Raw genomic sequence first — 15,864 nt, forward strand, 5'->3', positions numbered from 1 at the left:
CCACCAGACCTGGCAGCAGACCAGGTTGCAAACTGCTGCAGGCACCATAATTACAATGATACCAAACATTACTTCAAGGGATCATTAACATAACTGAAGAATTTTCAAGGGAGTCCCCATGTAAAATAGCTTAATTAGAACTTATCAAGGCTTTGGATTCTGCCCAGTTGGGTTTGAACAGAGACAATGGTTCCTGTCCCACTACAGGTATTAGCTAGTATAGCAAATCTAGGAAAGTTGCGTTATTACAAATTATTGCTGTTGTGAATGGCCAGTTTAATTATTTTACATACACTAAGTTTAATAAAATTGTCACAGGCAGTATTCTTAATATAGCATGCCTTTTTGACCTCACTCCAATTATTTCTTTATATGCATAACACACACACACACACACACACACACACACACACTCTCTCTTTCTTGTCATAGAGCCATTGACTCATAGAAGAGTAGAGTTGGAAGGAACACATGGAAGTCCAAGCCCCTGCTGTTGCAGGACACCAGTTTACACCATCCCACTCAGATGGCTGTCCAGTTTCTTTTTGAATGTCTCTAGGCAACTGGTTCCACTGTCATATTGGTCTGAAAGTGAGGAACCTTTCCTGACATCTAGCCTGAATCTGGGTTGCCACAACTTGAATAAACAATTCTGTGTCCTGCACTCTGGTATTGGCAAAAAGAGATCTTGACCTTCCTCTTTGTGACAGCCTTTGAGGGACTTATAGAGGGATACCATGTCCCTGCTCAGTCTTCTCTTCTCAAGGCTGAACATGCCCAGTTCTCTCAGCCTCTCCTCATAGGGCAGTGTTTCCAAACCCTGGATCCTTTGTGTTGCCGTCCTCTGGACCCTTTCTAATTTTTCTTCACCTTTCCCAAATCTTGATGCCCAGACCTGGACATAGTATTCTAGATGATGTCTGACTAGTGAAGAGTATAGGGGAACTACCACTTCTCTTAATGCATCCCAAAATAGTATTTGCCCCTTTTTGCAGCTGCATCACCTTGTTGGCTCATATTTAGCCTGTTGTCCACAATAACTCCAAGGTCTTTTTCTTGTTCAGTTCTGTTGAGCCACATATTCCCCATCTCGTATTGATGCATTTGGTTCCTTTTTCCTAGCTGGAGGATCTGTCCCTATTGAACTGCTTTCCTTTAAAAGCTCAAAGCAAGGCCAGCGCATCGCTGCCAGTGCTCAGACTACCGGTACAGTGTGCTGGGTCAGGGCTGGACCAATACTGCCTGAGGCAAAGCAGCAAATGGTAGCTCCCCAAGCCCAAGGCCAGCCAAATTGATTTGGTGCCCGAGGCAGGTTATTTCTCAAGCCCCTCTTCCTGGAGGAAGAGGAAGATGATATAACTAAAAATTTGTTGCCCTCTCATGACACCAAAATCTGCTGCATGAAATGGTCGCTTTATTCGGGTTAATGGTAGGGCTTGCTGCTGGTGGAGTTCAGTAAGGCTGTGATTTCTTTCTTCCATCCTCTCTCACTGAAGGGGAGGAAAGCTTTCACTGCAGGTGTCTGCAAAACTCAGATGTGTGGGGAATCCCCTGCCATCAAGATGAGATGGTGAGGCGAGATTGAGGCAGGCCTCCTCAGCAGATAATTGCGGGATGTGGTTGTGGTACTCACTCCTCCACAGGCGGAGGGAGTAAGCCACAGCCATGCCTGGTTTTCTTTAAGGCCCTGTTCTGTGCTCTGGGGAGGGTTCTCCCTGGTTTTTTGAAGCCATTTTTGTTCCTTCCTTGCCATCACTGGGGACGAATGACATAGCCAGGCAGGGTGTGATCAGGATGACCAGGAACATAGATGCCTTGGGAAAGAAACTCAGGGATCTAAAGGTCCAAGTGGCCTTCTCATCTATCTTACTGGTCTGAGGATTTGGGCCAGGCAGGGAAAGGAGAGTTGCCAAGGTGAACGACTGGCTTAGGGTCTGATGCCAGAATCATACAGAGTGGAAGTAATACATCTCTCAATCTAGAAGCCACACTTCTGGCTATGCAACCGAGGGTGGCATTCTCCCTCTTGACCACCGCATCACACTGCAGACTCATGTTTAGCCTGCAGTCAGCCAGCACCCCGAGGTCCCTTTCACAAGTGCTGCTCTCCAGCCACTTGTCCCCTAACCTGCTCTTATGACACCCATTCCTATGCCCCAAGTGCAAGACCTTGCACTTATCCACATTGAACGCCATCCTGTTGTCTCCTGCCCACTTTCATAGTCTGTCCAGATCCTTTTGGACCTGGAGTACCTGCTCCTCAGTTGTGGCCACCAACCCCATTTTAGTATTGTCTGCAAATTTGATCAGCAGACTGTTCAGCCCTTCTTCCATGTCGTTGATGAAAAGATTAAACAGGATCAGCCCCAAGACAGCGCCCGTGGTTAAGAGGGCAAACGCCACCCTTGGTTGCATAGCCAGAAGCATGGCTTCTAGATTGAGAGAGGTATTACTACCACTCTATACGACTCTGGTGCACCCGCAACTGGAGTATTTTGTTCAGTTTTGGGCCCCTCATTACAGGAAGGAGCCAGGTTAGAGTCAATGCAGCATAGGGCCACAAGGCTGGTGGCCAGTTTGCAGGGGATGCCATATGAGGAGAGACTGAGGGAACTGGGTCTCTTCCGCCCGGAGAAGAGGAGACTTAGAGGGGATCTGTTGGCAACATACAGGTATGTGAGGGGGTGTCACACGGAGGTGGGTAGAGACCTGTTCTCCCCTGCAGAGGAAGGCAGGACACGCTCCAACAGACCAAAGCTCAGGGAACCCAGGTTCCATTTAGATGCCAGGAAGCACTTCCTGACAGTTAGGACCTCGAGGGGATGGAATGGGCTTGCACAGGAGGTGGAGGCCCCACCAGTGAGGGTGTTCACAGATAGGCTAGACATGCACATGGTGGGCATGTTGTGAGCGGAGCTGGCTGAAGCTGGAGGTCAACTCTAGATGGGAGACCCCTTCTGACTTGCTGTTTCTATGTGTCTATGTTTCTATCAGCAAGTTTGCTTAACATATTTGTTCTCAAACCAGTACAACATTGCCTGCAAAGAATTCAGCCCCCTGCATTACAAACTTATTTAGAAAACAATGATGAGCCTTGGCTGGTTTTGCTGGAGCATGTCAACACGGTTACCCCTCTGAAATCTCATTTTGGTTCTATATCAGTTTACGTTTCAAAGATTCTAGAGAATAATCCTTTGGTGAAGATGGCTAAAAATTCTCTCCAAGCTCCTTGAAGTCCAAGGTCCCAATGGACTGAGAGTGCCTTTGGTCATTTATTCTATGTTATAAGTTATTGAATGTTGCCCAGCGGAGTGCTCCTGTTCCGGGTTCCAGCCAGCCAGCCATCACTTTCCATGATACTCCATTCCATTCATTCTCCTGCTTGGTGTGCCTTTCCTCCCTCGCCCACCATCCCTTGCCCACAGAAACTCAGCATTCTGCATCGATGGTTGCACCTTTTGGGGTGTGCTCCCTGCTAAAGATGTTTTGTACTTCTGCAAACCTCAGGCTTCTACTGAGCCTTCTGCATGGATGCTGCGTAAGGACTGGCTTTTAGCAGAACTGAGCTATCTATTAGCAAATAGAGTTGGCCCACTACATTTGCCAGGATTAAGGGCACGGGACCCCCATGGAAGTGGAAAAACTGCTACTATCTCCACCACCCCCAACCTTAACGCTTACTTTGTTGACCATATGTGTACTGGTAGCTGCATTACAATTACCTCTTTTGCAATTGGAACACACTTTAGCTTAAAACAAGATCCGACACACCAGTGCATGGCCCACTCTGGGGAGGTTGCCTGCGTTGGTTCGCATCCCCAGCCTCACACACAGCTGCACACCGGTCCCAAGCCCGGTGCCTGTTCCACCCTTGCTGGGGGCATTGCACCATTCCAGAGCGGTCGTGGCCAGGAAGGGGAGGATTCCCCTCATGACTGTCTGCGGAGTAGTAGGAAGTAGGCTGCAGTCGGCTGCAAAACTCCAGAAAAATTATTGATGGCAAACTTGTGAATAGTCAAATCTGCAAAAGTTAAACCCATAAAAGGCAAGGTTCAGCTGTATAAGATTTGATGGCATAGCCCATGGGTCCTCAGACTACGGCCTGCAGGCCAGATATGGCCCGCCATACTCCTTTATCTGGCCCACCTCAGAGCTTTTGGACTCGCTCGGAGAAAAGCTCTGAGCCGGTGCAGGCGTACTCAGTGGGGAGATGGCTGCAATCGCGGGTGCACTCGTGCAGGGAAGACAGGTGCGACTGCGTTCGTGTTCGGGGGGGGGGGGGGGGAGATGGCCACGATAGCGCCCATCTTCCCTGCATGAGCGTGATCATCTCTCTTCCCCCCCCCCACAGCACGATCACACCCATCTCCCCACACCCCCCCAGCATGATCGTGGACATTATAGCTATGTCCTTTGAATATAAACATGCTCTTCCCCACCTCATTTTGGGCTTCTGCTGCAGCCCAAGCAAGCAGAGCAAACCTTTTTTATTTTTTTAATTGTTTTTTAAAATTTTAATAAATTTTAATGTGCAGTGTGCATAGGAATTCATTCATATTTTTTTCAAAGTACAGTCCGCCCCTCAAAAAGTCTGAGGTACAGTGAACTGGCCCCCTGTTTAAAAAGTTTGAGGCATAGCCTGTCCTAAGAACTGGTAAAAGAAATTGCCTGTTCAGGCACCGAACGCATCCATCAGTCTTGCTGAACCTCTGCTGCGCAAATGCTTCCAACCTTCTGTGTGGAGCCTGCAGTACATGCATGCTGAGCTCAAGGGCGAGGGAGCATGGAGAGTGCCAGGCCCCCTCCCTCCATGTGCTCTCCAGCTTGCCACTGAAAGGGCTCCAGCGACCGGCCCGAGGCACCAGATCACATTGCGAAATGGGGATTTGAACCAGGATCTTCCCAGACTAAACCATGGCACCACACTGACTGCGCACGCTCACCGCACCTGAACTCTCTTCAGGTGTCATTTTTTTTTTTTTTTTAACAAAGCATTCACTTTTCAAAGCTACTCTGAGTTCCAGCCCTGTCCAACCTTGGTGGTTATGGGAAGTGATCTTCTTTCTGTCCGTAGGTAGTATACACTTTGCGCATATGTTGACCAGCCTTAAATAGTGCTTATTAAGGGTGCCAGGGCAACTTAGTTTATATTGTTATTTTATATTGTTATTTTTATATTGTTATTTTTGTATTTTACTTCTTGTTGTGAGCCGCCCCGAGGCTTCGGCGAATGGGGCGGCATAGAAATGTTTTAATAAATAATAAATAAATAAGGCTTTGGAAATAATGGGCACCTCTGTGGGGCTTTTAACCCATCACTTATCAAGGCTTTTGCTTCTAGATTCTTTGGGGGATTCAAATGGGCTAACATTATGCACGGTTTCTTTCAGTGGGAGTGGGCACAGCCCCAGACACACAGGCAGGGACACAGGTCCAAGACAGAAGGAAAGGCCTCCTTGCGGCGTGTGGCCCAGCAGCCTCTCTCGAGCCCAGTCCACACGGCCAGTGCCTGCAGCTCTATGCTCCACTGAGAACAGTCATGCTGCCACGTCCACAGGATTCCAAATTTTCTCTGGACAGCACGCTTCTTTCCAGTAAGACCAGCCTCTTCACCTCGGTGCCTTCCAGCTGTGTTAGACTACAATTCCCATCATCTCTAACCCAGCCTGACCAATGGCCATGCAATCTAATGCATCTGGAAGGGACTCTGTTGGTATAGCTGTGATAAGGGAACATCGACCTCCCTATCTCTAAGCTGCAAGAGGAATGTTGAATAAGTCTAGCTATGGAAGAAAGATAATCACGCTTCACAGCTATCTCCTGCTTTGCAGTGCGCTTAGCACAAGGATTAACCCCACCCCTGCTTTGCTGTTCTCACCAATGTGTGGATGTCATACTACCTAACAAAAAACTGCTCGTTTGGCCCAAGGGTCCACCTAGTCCAGCATTCCATTGACACAGCAGCCCACCGGGATCCCACCAGCAGGACAGGCTCCCTCTTGCCCAACTTCCCAGCAACTGGTATGCATAGGCACACATCCTCCAACATGGAGGTGGCTTCTAGTCAATGGCTTCTAGCCATTGATAGCCTCATTCTCTGTGAATTTCGTAATCCCCTTTAAAGCCATCCAAATCAGTGGCCATCACTATATTGAGTGGAAGCGAATTCCATAGTTTAATGATGTGCTGCGAAAAGAAGTTAGTTAGGTTTTGCATTAGCATTGTCATTCCAGTATGGGCTACAATTAAGCCTGGTTCCTGCACATTGTGTGGGGAGGGTGGAGTCTCAGACACAACTTGGCAATGCAGGATTCCAGCTCTCCAAACTCTCCATGCAATGAAAGCCAGCTAGATGGCATTCTGAACACTTGGATAGCAGGAGACACTTTCTAGCTTGAAGGGTTGTGGACCACCTCACATATTACAAATCTCTGCATCAAGGCACGCCACTATAGGCATCACTGCATGACCCATGTGCGATTATTTTACATAATGTGTACATTACTTTTATTGCATCTACACAGAACAAATTTCACACATGTCAGATGGTTGCCCCAGACAATCTAGTGATTATAGTCAGCATCTCAAACCATTGCATTGAACTGATCATGTGAATGTGTTAATCTCTATTCAGATGAAGACTTGCCAGCTCCTGAAAAGTGAGATTTAGACTGCAATCTTCTATACGCTTAAGTAGGAGTAAACTCAGTTCAGCTCAACAGGGTTAAAGTAATGGGACTAAAGTGAGTCATGACATGCTCGTCCCAGATTTCTGTGGGTCTCCTCAAGGATTTGTGCTGTTGGATTAGTCCTCTAGGTGAGCTGGGCATATGGAGAAGGATTCACAAGACCAGTTCCAGATTTTAAAGGGCGGGGGGTGGGGGGGATAGGCTCCTTCTCAGACAAAAGTGTGTATCGTTCTCCTTGAATGAATCGTTGCTGAGCAGCATAACAAAACAGAAGCGGCTGCAATTATTTTCTCAATTTATTATTTTTTTTAATCACTGCTTTACTTTTCCTCCATCAAATCTGAGCAGTGGATGACAATTCACATGTCTTCTGGAATGCAGGGGACAGTACCCAACCAACCAACTCCTAAAATGCCTCAGTGCAGGTTCTCCCAATGCCCTGGAAAAGCTAATTCTCTGTCTCTCACTCTCTTCTGATCTGATGCATTTACAGACCTGAAGCAAGTACCTTTGGAAATGGAACACCCGAATAAAGGGCCTAGTTTATCTGTAAATTTTCATGGACTGGTTATCAGGCCAATAGAAAAGATCAACCTGCAGAAATGAAGATGTGAATACTGGCCCAATGTGCTCTTGAAATTGCAGATACTTGGAAGTCCTTTATTAATCCCCTGTCAGAGCCAGATGTTCTAGTTTCCAAGTCCCTGTGCACAGAGTATAAGTTTTCAAGATTCACTCCACTCTAACCAGCTGTGCTGTAAGGATGGTTGTATCTATTCTGCCTCATTGTTCTCAGTTTCTCCTTTATCCAGTCTTAGATTTAGTTAATTTTTGAATTTTTAAAAAACACATTAAGCTTCTATCATCCCAACTTTGTTTTTAAAGTTTACATGAAATTCTACTTTTTTGTATTTATCTTAATGCATGCATTTTCTACACAATTTTGCCTAATATATACATTAGTGGATCCTTCCCTAGTATATACAAATTGGTTTGCCTATTTTAACTAGAGGATTCCATTGCAAAATTTGGAGAAGGGCAAATTTTGAAGAATTATTGAGTTTTGGTTAATTTCTTGCTTTGAGAGTACTAATGGAAGTAAGTTTGCATTAAATGTGAACTGAATGAATTTCTGTCCCATTGCTACTATTCTCCACTTTCCTTTCAGTCTGCATCAGCTAAGAGACTTGGACCCTAAGAGGGGTCTGGCCTGAAGACTTTCTTCCTTCATACTGCTCTGAGTTGGAATGAGGGTTAAATTGCACATTGCATTAGTATGGCCTCTCTTACTCTTACTCTAAAGAAAGTGCACATGAGCCTGATTTGAACTGGTACCAGTTGAGATTTTTCTCTCCCTTTTTAAATGCATAGAGGAGAAGGGAACTTCAAGGTCAAAATGGCTGGGGGCAATTTCATTCTCTCCTTGCAGTATGTGGTAGGTTCTTATCCAAATTTGAGGTTCTGTACAATTACACTAAAATAAGAAAACATGGGAGGGGTCTGCAAGATTGCTACATAATTAATATAATCTGTAAAGTGGCTCTGAAACTTAGTGGGCTGGAACCAGATTCAGTTATGCCTAGAGTACACCCACTGAAATTAATGGGAGAAGTAAGTCATGGGTAATTACAGACTCATTGATTTCAATGAGTCTAAATCTGGATATGACTTAAAGGTTGGGCCTCTCACTGTCTACCTTCCTAGCCCCTGCACTCATTTAGCCTGGTGTCCTAGGTTTCCTGGGCTCAGGCATCCATGAAGATGCAAAGTCCATCATAAGGTTTACAGAGATCCATAAGCAGGAGACCATGTGCTTTAAGGTCTGTCTGGATGCTACAGCTTTCCACTTGGAAGTGCAGTACCCACCTGTCTGCCCACCACATTCCTGAAGTGCGGGAACTTAGTGGCCAAAGAACTGTGTTGACTCCATGGCTGTAACACGCTGCCAGGGGAGCTCTCCAGGAGGAGGTCAACAAGGCATGACAGAAGAGGAAGAATCTGTGCTTGTTTGAAAGACTGAGCAATGCAGGCCCGGAAGAACCTGTGTCTGCTATAGCTTAGGCAAGTATCTTTCAAATGTATCCAGCAGGTTGATACCAGAAAGAGGCAGGCAGCTTTTCTGTCACACTGACACTTGTCCAGGGTGCTGCACATCCAATTTTCCTATGCTGGTCAAGGCCATGCTCAAACTTCCTGTGCCTCAGGAAGACTTGCCATTGGAAAAAAGATGCTGAAGCTTAGCCCCAGCAAAACTCAAGCCTGGGGAAGGTGTGTATGCAGGGGGCGGGTGTCAGACTTCTGGCCACAAGTATTCTGTATTGCATGACATTCATGAAAAAGGAGAAAAAGGCACAATGTATACTAAAAACTATTTATATTTCCCACTGAGCAGAAGACTGTCCTCTACTTGAAAGGTTGTCAGAGGATAGTCCACTGTTCGGATGTGTCTGCTCTGTTAAGGGCTGCTCAGTTTAAAAACAAAGGCCTAAAGGAAGGAGAAGAGAGGACTGCAGACAGCTTGCCTGGCCAAAGCCTCTTCTTTGGTTTATTTATTTATTTATTTATTTATTTATTTATTTATTTAAAACATTTCTATGCCGCCCCCATCGCAACAGAGCCTCAGGGCGGCTCACAACAAAGCCTAATGACCACATGGCTGCATTTGCTGCTTCCCCTCATGCCCTGAGGAGAAGCAGACCCCAAGAGGGCCTCCACCCTAAAAAAAAGACTGCCAGTGCTGCCCCTTTCAAAGAGCAGCCAAGTTATTGCGGTGGCAGAAGAAGAAAACCCCACAGAAGTGCCTTTCCCCCTTCTGACTGATAGCAAAAATGCACCAGTAGCAAGTGTAGCTCGCTCTTGGACGAGACCCACGGGTCTCCTGGCCAGCCTGAGCCCTTCCTGGTATGTCACAAAGCACAAAAACATGCTGTTCTAATGGGACTCATGACGGGGTCTAGATCCTCATGCAAAATCCTGTGTTCACCCACTCTGCTCCTGAAGCGCTCTCATAACACATAATCATGGAAATATTTTACGGGAACTAGTTATCCACATCATATCAGTTAGATCCATGACTGGTTTTGTGGATGGGAATCTACAGTCCTGTTCAAGAAAAATATAGAAAACAATATTTATTCCAACATGCATTCATTTGCACTTGGGAATATGTCACAAAGAAAGGGATGTGGAAACTGCCAAAAGACAATTGTTTAGAATCCCTTGTTGTGCTTTCAGTTAAACAATCAACTCGTTCTTGTCACTCCCATCTTTCTGGAGTGGAAAAACAGGTTGAAACAGCTGCTTTGGAAATGCAGCACTGCTGGTATGAAAGCACTGCTGGTTTATAGTAGAAGAGAAGCTGAATTTCTAAACATCTCATTAAAAAGCATTTAAGTTCTTGCCTTCCATGTTCGTGAACAGGGAGTAGAAGTGAATAGGAACTGAAACTGGTTCAGTTCTTGTTCTTGTTCTTGTTCTTCTTCTTCCATGAACTGGAATGGAAACCCTAACCCTAAAATCCCTCCATTGCTTAACATTTGGTCTGGGCCTTCAAGCTCACTTTCTGGCTGAAAGTAAGAGTTGTTCACTAACTGATGGCTCAGGATGTTCTTTTGAGGGTGAAGAGAAAGTCCTTCTTTCCTTTGCTCCAGAGTGCAAGGTGCCAAAGAGGCTCTATTTCTCAGGAAATCGTTACAAAAGGGACTAGGCGAGATCTGAGACTGATCATTCTTCCAATGCATTCATTTCTCGGATCCTCAAGTAAAAAGAAACTTCTCTGAGGTTTGACCCAAACATGATGGTGTGGCTCACCATTTGCCAAAGCACCATACAAATCATGTATAAGATATGGGGAAGCAGGGGTGATTTTAAGCTCAGCATGGGCACATAAGTGTCTTGGTATTCACAGCATGGGAAGAAACTGCACTCACTATGGGAATACAGCATCCCTGTGGCCAGTTCTCCTCATTTGCGGCTCCCAGGGATGTGGAACAGGGCTGGGCAAACACACAACAGGATCTGCTGTGTCCTATGTGGAGCATAGCTGAACATTTTGGTGGGAAGAAGGAGCTGAGCTTTTCACCACTGTTCTCCTGCGCATTCTGGCATGACCTTCCCCAGTATGATGCTGTCAGGGAATAATGGGAGTTGTAGTCCACCACAACTGATGGTGGTAAGATTTGGAAGGTTATGTTAATATGTAGCCTGTCAAGCACATACAAGCACGTGCTTACAAAAATATCCCAGTCCTGTCCCTCTGACTGAGAGGGCCTTACTTCTGCTGTGGCCATACCAGAATGCCTGCAGAGTATCAGAATCCGCTCAGAATGGCTGAACTAATTCAAGCTGGCATCAGAAATGGAATCATTCTGGAGTTTTCAGAAATGCCGGGGATCTGGATCACTGGGAGTGTCTGGATCAGGCTTTTATTGCATCATCACAGAATTTTGCGGGTGGGTTCAGAGGATGATGTCTGCCATTTGTAACTCACCCATGCTTTACTTCCAATTCTGGCATTTTTTTTCCTTACAGAAAAGGGGAAGAAAAGACAAAACAGCTGCACCATGCCTTTTGACTGTTTTTGTTAGCTGTCTTGAAACATTCTCAGAATTAAGATTGATTGTTTTTCATACTTGGACCCCCTTATCGTGAGGAGGACTAAATGAAATATGTGCCTGCAGTGAGTCTAGGGCCACATTTTGGTTGCCTAAAGGGCTACTTACATGTCATGTTTTCCCACCCACAAAGTCTCCTTGTGTAGACCGTGGGGCTGCCTCCTCGCCCTTTGGTCAAAATTCTGCCAAAGGCCAAGCGTGGATTAAAAGGTGTCGTTCTGAGCAAGGCAGTGCTAACTGCAAGATTTGTAACTGACTTGGAAATCAAATTTGTTTTCTATAATTTTTTTCAAGTGTACAGCTCTGCTTACAAAATAAATTCTGACCTGGGACACAGTTCTGCTTACAAGTTAAATGTCCCTGACCTATTCAAGGCAAAAGGTACAATTTTCAGTGGACTGCACCTTTCCCAAAGGAAGGATTCTTTGGTTTCAAGGTTTCAAGTCCTGCTCTGGCCCACGCCCCGCCCAGCCATAACACACAGGGATACACAAGGTGAACTGAGAATCAGGGCAGAGCTAGGAACAGCTGATACTTTGAAAAGCAAGTAACTGAGCCGAGGGAGATAAAATATCAACAACGATCATTTGAAGCAGCTGTCTCAGTTCTTTGTTCAAGTCTCAGGCGATGAAAATGTTTGAGAAATAGAGGAAATGGTTTTGCAAATGTCATCAGGAGGGATTGACTTCCCAATCAGCAACATCTGAGGCCATTTCAAAGCCATTCTTACCAAAACAGAGGGTGTGTATGTGTGGGAGAGGGATTACTTTGAAATGTGGGTGAGTGGGTATGTACATAATTTTAAAACACAGGTTGCTTGTTTAAAAGCAGTACTCTGATTGCAAGGCAGTGGGACATCTGTGATGTGTTTTCATTTTCATTCTGAGAATTACACCTAAACTAGAAGATTATGGGGGAAAAGAGACAAAGATTTGGGTTCAGACCATATGTATGCTGGAGTTGATCAGCTTCCTTATGATGAACTCTCAAGTTCAGAACTTCCTGTTTTTCATTCAGACAAGCACTACTCAAAGGAAGAAACTCCCATCCATGTGTAATACCTACGGTAGGCACTCCAGCCAGTCCACCACTCATTTTAATCAATTATGCCTTAACTGAGCCTTTCTCAACCTCTTTAGGATTTCAGCTCCCATCAGACACAGGCAACATGGCCAGTGTTCAGCAATATTGGGCGTTCTAGTCCAAAACATCTGGAGAGCAGCAGCTTGGGGAATAACCGTTTTAGTTAGAATCAAGTTGTTTATGCTACCTTTCAGTGAAACTGAGCTAATTCCAATTTTTTTCAGATTAACTTGATAATACTATAGCATTAATTTGATTTCCTATCTTCATTTTTTAACAACCATTTGTTGAACTGTACATGTTGTAAATAAATACTCTGTGGCCACAATCCAGCACGGAGTCCAGAGTGCATAAAATAGATTGAAAGCAGCCATTCTAGAAATACGAGGCATATTATAATTCATGGACTGAATGTGGCCCTGATGTTGACCCTACCATCACAAAACTTGCTGTATTATATAAATATAACACTCAGAATACCTCTGGTTTTTGCATATGTTATATAGACATTTGCATACACCATACCATATGATATAGGCAATAGTTAGCCAGTTTAACAGTACACAAGCATACACTACAAAAATATGACATTATATTCATATGAGATAATATATTTTCTCTTTTTCTGAAAAAGGGTCTACGGAATGTGAAAGCCCTCTCCATTCTTGGAACTGTTTTGAGCCTTGTGTACTATCTGCAGCACTGGAGGGGAACATAAAATCTTTGTTCCACGTGTAGATCTGCATTTGTGCCAGGTTTGCACATATTACTTTCACTGCTTGCACAAGGGGGGGTGTATGCACTGGGAATGCTCACAGTGGAGCAGATGTGTGCAGTTGCCACACGTGACGATCCACATTTGGTTTTCACTCCTTTTCCTACACGGAAGTGCTTGCTCTGGAGGAAGTGTGTAATGTTTGAAGAGGCCCTTCCTAAAACTATTGTTGGTTCAGGGGAGGGAAGAGAGAGCCACTTTCCCTATTCTACAACTCCTCTTTTCCGAACACTGAGACCAGCATGGCTGCTACCGCATATTCCAGTTTTCATGATATTATATCCAGAAAAATAGCCCATAATCTATCCCGAGGCTTTTTCTCCCCAAATATATGACACACACACATTCCTCACATAGGTGATGCGTCCTCCTATTACATAATATGATTACGCTTTTCGACAGTTTCTGAATGTAGAATACACAAAATTATAGATAAAAAATTGCTGAGCTGCTGATGTTTCTGACTGGAAACATCAATGAACCAATCCATTGAATCTGGGATTTTTCAGTGAGGAAAGAAATAATAATCATTCATCGTAATTATTATTTAATTACAGATTGAACTCTGGTAGGAAACCGCGTGAGTACTGCAGAATGATAAGGGGTACAATTGTCTAGCAAGTGAGATATTTCAGTGTGGTTTAAATGGTAACTGATAATTTCCAAGATAAGCTGAGAGAGCACAGGAAAGTTTGAAATTCAAACAGAAGTTTTAAGCCTAATTGTTAGCGGTGATTATTTAATTGTAATTAACCTAAAATGAAAATATGAGTGAGAATGCCTGTAACAAATTAGCACTTCCTAACGCATCTCATTTTGATTTCTGTAAAGTACAGAATCTGGATTGAAAAGCTTTATGTCTTGTAACTGTATTGTTAGACTTCCAGTAAATATTCTATTTTCCAGTTATATTTTCTAAACCTTACAGATGTCATTTCTTTTCTTAAATGGAGTGTTCCATTTAAATTTTTACAGAGCACCATAAAGCATAAAAAACAACAACTAAGAATTCATAATGAGCAAAAAGTTCCCACATTAAAAGACAATTTGAGGATGAATGCTCTTGGATTAATTGCTCTCCAAGACACCCATGTTCTGGACTGTTTGATACAGCTGGGAAACGATTACAAAAATGTACAAGCCATTAGCACTATTTAAAAATATAGGGCATCATGTACCGCGGAAGAAAGCATGGGGCATTAGACGCCCCATGTTCTAGCTCAGATGAACAACACGCTGCATGAAAGGGGAGCAACACCAGCAGCCAGCCCTCCTGAGCGGAAAGAGCCCTGATGTTTCGGACAAGCAGCTCTGCTGAGCTGCACCGATGGCTGAAAATCAGGTCTCCTCCTTTCCAAGGACTGTGCCAGTCGCCCTTTTCCCGCCACCCTCAATGCCCTTTCTCACCTGTCAGACTTCACCCAGCCAAAGTCTTCTTCTCTCCTTCTCCAGAGGTCAAAGACAGTCATTTTTACTCCCTATTACTGAAGGTGGTAAAATCCCGTCTGAAGGCTGGGGAATTTCGAAGAGAAACGAAGTGTCACCTGATTGCTGGCTGCAAGGAGGCCTGGATGGCGTGGTGCGGGGGCATGTAGAAGCAGTGCTGCAGCAGTCTACCTGAAGGCAGGAGCAGGGCTGCTGCCAGGATCCGGTCCTAGAGACTGGAAGGGAGGTGACCAGCTGGCATCCCCGCGGAGTTTACCCCCTGCGTCGGCCACATGGCTGCTGCCGGCTACTGCGCTCAGAGGCCATGATTCGTGGCTGCTTCCTCTCTCCTCCACTGCTTCCCTTAGCCAGGGCTGGCGTATAATTATTATTGTTATTAGCCGTGGTGCTGGGGACGTCAAATCAATTAGACTCCAGCTTTTCCTGCCCCCACCTCCCGACTCCCTGCAAATCCCCCTGTGGCCACCTCTCCTTTTGACAGGCACTATTTGGCCACTGGAAGGAGCTGCTTTGAAGAAGGCGTCTGGGCCAAGCCCCCTCCCCACTCCCCTCCCCTCCCTCCCCTGCATGAGAGAGATTTCCTGCCCTCTTTGGACGGGGGATGTTCTGCAGCCTGCAGATAAGCAGCCCAGGAGCTGCCTGCACAGGACTGATAAGGAAACTCCAGAGTCAGTCCCAGCCTAAGCGAGGGGACTTGGAAAGCAAACAAGAGGAAGCCCAGCGTCTACACACTGGAATAACATAGGCCAGCGAGCACTAAAGACTCAGCGGCACACACATAATAGGAGGTAGCTCAGCAAAGCTCAGAGCATGGTCAGTAGCAGCTGGAAGCAGGGCCTGGGTGCAAAGGGCGAGGAGCCATGCAAAGACAAGAGCTGGGGCAGGAGAGAGCCGGTCCCTTCCCTCCTGCCAGCCCACTTCCGGGGCATCGGACAGGCATGGTGCCCTTGGCCTCTGGAGGGGGGCACATGTGGAGTTAGCCTGCACCTCCCGGGGCCCTCGCGTATGGCACAGATCAGGTGGACCTGCCTGTGAGCCCTGGACATCCAACACCTTGGCAATTCCCATAAAGAAAGTATGTCCACTTGTACTACTAGTGTGAAGGTGAGGGCGCAGTACATGAATCCAGCATCCAACTTGTGTCTGGGGCCATGTTGACATCTCTGTTCCTCTCCAAACACTCATAATAACAAATCAAGGTCCAAGAAAATCAGCAGGAATACAGATGTTTGGGACATATATTTATTTAGTATATTTT

At 45.5% G+C, this 15,864-nt stretch overlaps 1 protein-coding gene across 1 annotated transcript in view; it reads right to left on the reverse strand.

The window, feature by feature from the left end:
* LYL1 (LYL1 basic helix-loop-helix family member) overlaps positions 1–15,079 on the reverse strand; it is a 33,427-nt gene extending 18,348 nt beyond the window's left edge. The window contains exon 1 of the mRNA XM_044443807.1: positions 14,568–15,079. The gene's annotated coding sequence lies outside the window, so the exon portion shown is untranslated. The remainder of the gene's footprint in view (positions 1–14,567) is intronic.
* Positions 15,080–15,864: the final 785 nt, after the last annotated feature.

The sequence above is a fragment of the Varanus komodoensis genome, unplaced genomic scaffold (assembly GCF_004798865.1).
Source record: "Varanus komodoensis strain SLA01 unplaced genomic scaffold, ASM479886v1 scaffold42, whole genome shotgun sequence".
Classification (NCBI taxonomy): Eukaryota; Metazoa; Chordata; class Lepidosauria; order Squamata; family Varanidae; genus Varanus; species Varanus komodoensis.